Here is a 5,494-nt window from a genome sequence, read left to right as displayed (position 1 = left end):
AAGGACTCCCCTAAGTTTATCAAAATCCTACCGAGTGGTAAGCCAGCCTTCCACTCGGAGGCTTAGCTGCGAATCCGTTTCGCCTAAGTTATCAAAATCCCACCAAGTGATAAGCCAGACTTTCACTCGGGGGCTTAGCTGCAGTCCAAGGACTCGCCTAAGTTTATCAAAATCCTACCGAGTGGTAAGCCAGCCTTCCACTCGGAGGCTTAGCTGCAGCCATGTGCTCGCCTAAGTTATAAAAATCCTACCGAGTGAAGAGCGATCCTCTCACTCGGGGGCTTAGCTGCAGTCCAAGCACTCGCCTAAGTTTATCAAAATCCTACCGAGTGGTAAGCCAGCCTTCCACTCGGAGGCTTAGCTGCAGCCTCGTGCTCGCCTAAGTTATAAAAATCCTACCGAGTGAAGAGCGACCCTCTCACTCGGAGGCTTAGCTGCAGTCTAAGCGCTCGCCTAAGCACAGGCACCTTGCTTTGAACCTGCAAAGGACATTCTGAGCCGAAGGCAATCATATTCAAGCGTCAAATTCAAGTTTGAATCGATGTCTAAAGTGACCGAAAGTGCTCAGGCGTCAAGCCTGTTAAAGTTTGTCGGATACAATTCCACTCGGCATACCGAGGCAAATTTAAAAGAGTCGAGCCAGAAGAAGTTTTTTACCCCTCCTGTGGAGGGCTGGAAGGTGCAACAAATTCATCAAGGTCAATCCCGTCGGCGATCCGAGTGGCAGCTGCTAGGAAAGTCTCCATAAAAGACCTGAAGTCGTGCTTCTTGGTATTGGCCACCCGAAGAGCCGCCAGCTTCTCCTCTCGTGCATCTTTGCAGTGGACTCGGGCCAGACACAGAGCGACATCTGCACCACACCGAGCCGAGGACTTCTTCCATTCCTGCACTCGACCAGGGATCGTGTTCAAGCGGGCCATTAATGACTCAAGGTCATTCTGAAGTGTCTCCTCAGGCCAGAGCGTCGAGTCGATGCGAGATGTGGCGGCCTTCAGCCTTGCGAGATAATCCACGACAGCTGCAACACGGGACTCCAGTCGGAAAACATCCATGGCAACTTCGTCGTTCAGCGGAGAATTGACGGGGTCAAGATTTGGCTCCAGTCGGCTGGTTTCTTCTTCAAAGTTTTGACAAAATTCTGCAAAGGTGATCACTAAGTCAGGGGGATAGTCGAATGGAAGAAGCCACAGTTGGAAATATTTGCCAAACATGGAGGTTTACCTTCGAGCATAAGAAACAGCTTCTTGGCAAAGCCACTCAGGAAGGCCTCCAGTTCAGTCTTCTTTTCAGTCAATTTGCTGACTTGGTCGGTCAAGGCAGCTTTGTCAGTTCTCAGTCGACTGACTTCTTTGTTGGCAATCCCAAGAGCAGTCTTCAGGTTGGTATTGTCTTGTTCGAGCTTGGTGACTGAAGCTAACTTCTCGTCAGCAAGCTTGATCTTCTCAGCCAGCTCAAGGTCTTTCTTCTGCTGGGCCTCCCTTACCTTACCTGCAAGACACAGCAAGATCAGATGTTGAAACAAGCAAGAGGAAAAGCAGTCGTCAAGGTCTCACCAAACATACCTTCAGTCTCCTCCTTTGCCTTTGTCAGCTTCTCCTGAACCAGCTTCAAGCTCAGCTCGACTTGAGTATGTTTCTGTTCTAGCTCTGAGTAGCGAGCCACAAGATCACAGGAGTTCTGCGAAGAACCAATCGACTAAACGTCAAAAATAATTCACTTCCGAGTGAAAAGGGAAAAACACAGGTTTCTAAGACTACAGCCGAATACAAGCATTCGACCGTAGTCTCGGGGACTACACCCAGTGGGTGCACTCAGCGTGCCCCCACTAATCCTGTTGAAGACAAAGTCGACCAGTCGACCTCAAAAAAAAAAACAGTGTGCGAGACGCATTCTCTAAGACTGTGATCAACTGCAAGCAGTCGACCACAGTCTCGGGGACTACACCCAGTGGGTGCACTCAGCGTGCCCCCACTGGTTTCCGAAATCCAGTCGACCAGTCGACTGACAGAAAGATTGACATTATAAAGCCTAAGGCCGACTGCCAGCAGTCGACCTTAGCCTTGGGGACTACACCCAGCGGGTGCACTCAGCGTGCCCCCGCTAACACGGAGTTTATTCGACACACCCAGTGGGTGACTAATATAAATCCCGGAAAAGAAAAGTTTTTGGTAGCATATCCAACAGAACAAACAGCAGTCGACTGACCTGGACATTGCTTTGGAGGGCAGAGCTGGCGTCATAAGCTGCCTGGCTCGCATCCCGGATGGTCTTCAGCTGCTCCATCATGAGTCCCGCCTGGCGTATCGCCTCCTTCGCCGCACCAGCTTGGTCCTCTGGGACGTGGTGAGTCGTGAAGAGGGAGGGCTGCTGAGCACTCGTCAGTGGAGTCGCGAAGGTCACCGTGTGTCGAGTGGTGTTCTCTCCCTCCACAGTCAGAATTTCAGGCGCTGACACATCCTGAGGCACCTTGCTGGCGGACGCTTTTCGACTCCTCCTGTGCTTCAGCGGCTCTTCATCCTCATCATCATCAGGAAGATCGATAACAGTGTTGGGTGGAGCTGCAGAGAAGGGTCGGGATCAGAGATCGCGAGTCAGTCGACTAAGAATGGTATTAAGAACACAGCACCTGGATTCGAAGTTGCGGCATCCTCCATCTCGTGGTCATCGGCCCGGGCCGAGGTCTCAGAAGTAGCAGCACTGCAACTCCAAAGGATCAGTCGACTAACCTCAGTGTCGACCAGAGATAAAGTTTGCACAAAGATAAGAAAATATGAGCAACACAACTACCCTGAAATGGTGGGGATGACACCTTCATCTTCGGCAGGAGCTTGGTCGGCTTCGATGAAGCCGCCCTGGGCTACTTCGACGCCTTTTCAGTCGGCGCCGGAGAGGTGGTCCGGGGGCGCTTGGTCGACTGGGTGGCGGTCGCAACCCCCTTACCACGTTCGGTCGAAGGGTCGTGGACAAGCTTCGACCGCCTTTCTGAGCGCGGTGGAACGACCTCCTCTTCCTCTTCTTCCTCGTCCTCGATGTCATCTTCATCACCTTCATCATCATCGTCGTCGTCATCATCCCCTGCAGCATCTGAGTCCCATTCCTCCTCTTCCTGGCTCTCGCCCCCGCTCGCCTCGCCCCCGCTCGCCTCGCCCCCGCTCGCCTCGCCTTCCTCAGTCGAAGCTTGTGCCCCGTTGGGCATCGAGTACAGCTCGGTGAAGGCCTAGCAGTCGCCCAAACAAGGATCAGTCGACCAGTCGACAGGGTTAGCAGAAATGAATACGACAAGGACAATGGAAAGCAAAGCAAATGTACCTTGTTTGGGATGCTGTCGTGGTCGAGTGGAGGAATTCTTCTGGCTCCGCGCGGGTTGTCCCTGTTTCCGGTAACGGCTGCCATCCATCTCTCCAGAGTGACATCGTCGACTTCTTCTGGATGGGCTCTAGTCTCGTCTTCGGGCCCGCAGTACAGCCACATGCAGTGGCTCCTGAACTGGAGAGGCTGGATGCGACGCTTGAGGAAAACCTCCAGGAGGTCCATGCCTGTCACACCGTCCCGAACCAGCTGCACCACGCGCTCCATCAACATCTTCACGTCGGCTTTCTCCTCCGGAATCAGCTTCAGAGGGGAGGGCTTGCTCACTCGGCCCATGGAGAACGGAGGGAGTCCACTCGACTGCCCTGGCGTCGACTGGACCTGGCAGTAGAACCAAGTCGACTGCCAGCCCCTGACGGACTCGGGAAAGGACATGGGCGGGAAGGTGCTATTGTTCCTCACCTGAATTCCCAGGCCCCCACACATTTGGACGACTCGGGTCTTCTCGTCACCTGGGCTCGCCTTCTTCACAGTCTGAGAGCGACACGTGAAGATACGTTTGAACAAACCCCAGTGCGGTCGACAGCCCAAGAAACCCTCACACATGGACACGAATGCAGCAAGGTAGGCAATGGAGTTTGGGGTAAAGTGGTGGAGCTGCGCTCCAAAGAAATTCAAGAAACCCCGGAAGAAAATGCTTGGTGCCAAAGAAAACCCCCGATCGACATGAGTGGCCAGAAGCACACACTCACCCTCTTCTGGCTGTGGCTGCCACTCCTTCCCCGGCAACCTCGCAGCTCCGTGAGGGATCAAGCCCTCATTGGCCATGTCGAGGAGGTCCTTCTCCGTGATGGTCGACTGGATCCAGTCGCCTTGGACCCAGCCTTTCGGCAGGCGGGATCTGGACGAGGATCCTCGGCGGCTGGTGGATCTCCCCTTCGCCTTCTCCGATGCCGACGCCTTCTTGGCACGCTCCAGCGCCGCCGTCTTCTCCTTGGCCATGGTCGCCGGTGAGATGCACGAAGGGAAGCGGTGCAGAGGCGAGAGCGGGCACGCTGAGCAGGGAGGAAGGGAGCAGAGGGAGAGAGGGAGAATGCTGAGGCGCAGCACAGAAATCTTCGCCGGGCACATTTATAAGGTCCCTTCCGAGTGGCTGACGTGTGGGCCCGGTCGATCTAATCATATCTGTGAGCAATTATGGGGACTGGATACGTGGCGAAAAAGGCGGCACGGAGATCGAGGCGTCTACGCCCCGTCCCATCCGAACGCCGCGGTCTGCCCCGCTTCGCGCGCGCCCCCAAATTTCGCACCCCGCAGAATCCGCGAACAACGAATCAGTCTGTCAGACGCGGTGATTCCGGCGATCCGTCGCTCGGAGATCGACGAAGCTCGAAAGATCACTCGACGCAAAAATAGAATGGATCGAGTCGACCGAAGACGAATTGCTCCCTGTCAACGAAGAGATTCTTTGATCCAGAACAGCGCACAACTAGGGCGCAAAGGTTAATCGAAAACGACATCAACTCCTTCTTCACTCAAAGCCTCAATCCATTCGGGGGCTAATGATGGGGTTATGTACCTAGGGTAGGGTCACGGACCTGTCCCAAGTAGCTTACCCTAGGACATCCCTAGAAGAGGTCGCCTTCCAGTCGACCACCAAGGACTCACTCGACCAACGAGGACACACTCGACTGGCCTGAAGGACTCGACCACGAAGACTCACTCGACCGCCAGGAGGTCAAGAGGCACTCTGCACCGCAACGGTCTGTAATTAAGTAGACTTTATGATAGTAAAGGCACTTTATGTGGGGCGTTACCAGTAACGCCCCAGACTTAACTCACCTTAAACCTTCTCCTACGTGGGCTGGCTGGGGTCCTGGCACACTCTATATAAGCCACCCCCCTCCACAGGCAGAAGGGTTCGGCACCTTGTAATCCATACATTCATAATCCACTCAACCGCCTCTGGGCTCCGAGACGTAGGGCTGTTACTTCCTCCGAGAAGGGCCTGAACTCGTACATCCTTTGTGCTTACAACCTCTCCATAGCTAGGACCTTGCCTCTCCATACCTACCCCCCACTCTACTGTCAGGCTTAGAACCACGACACCACTCGGTAGGACATCATCATAATGTGCACAATGTGACCAAGGGTTTGATCACGGGATGATGTGTTACGGAACGAG

The sequence above is a fragment of the Triticum aestivum genome, chromosome 2B, assembly GCF_018294505.1.
Source record: "Triticum aestivum cultivar Chinese Spring chromosome 2B, IWGSC CS RefSeq v2.1, whole genome shotgun sequence".
Taxonomy (NCBI): domain Eukaryota; kingdom Viridiplantae; phylum Streptophyta; class Magnoliopsida; order Poales; family Poaceae; genus Triticum; species Triticum aestivum.
The sequence above is the reverse complement of the archived record's forward strand: the minus strand, read 5'-3'. Positions refer to the sequence as shown.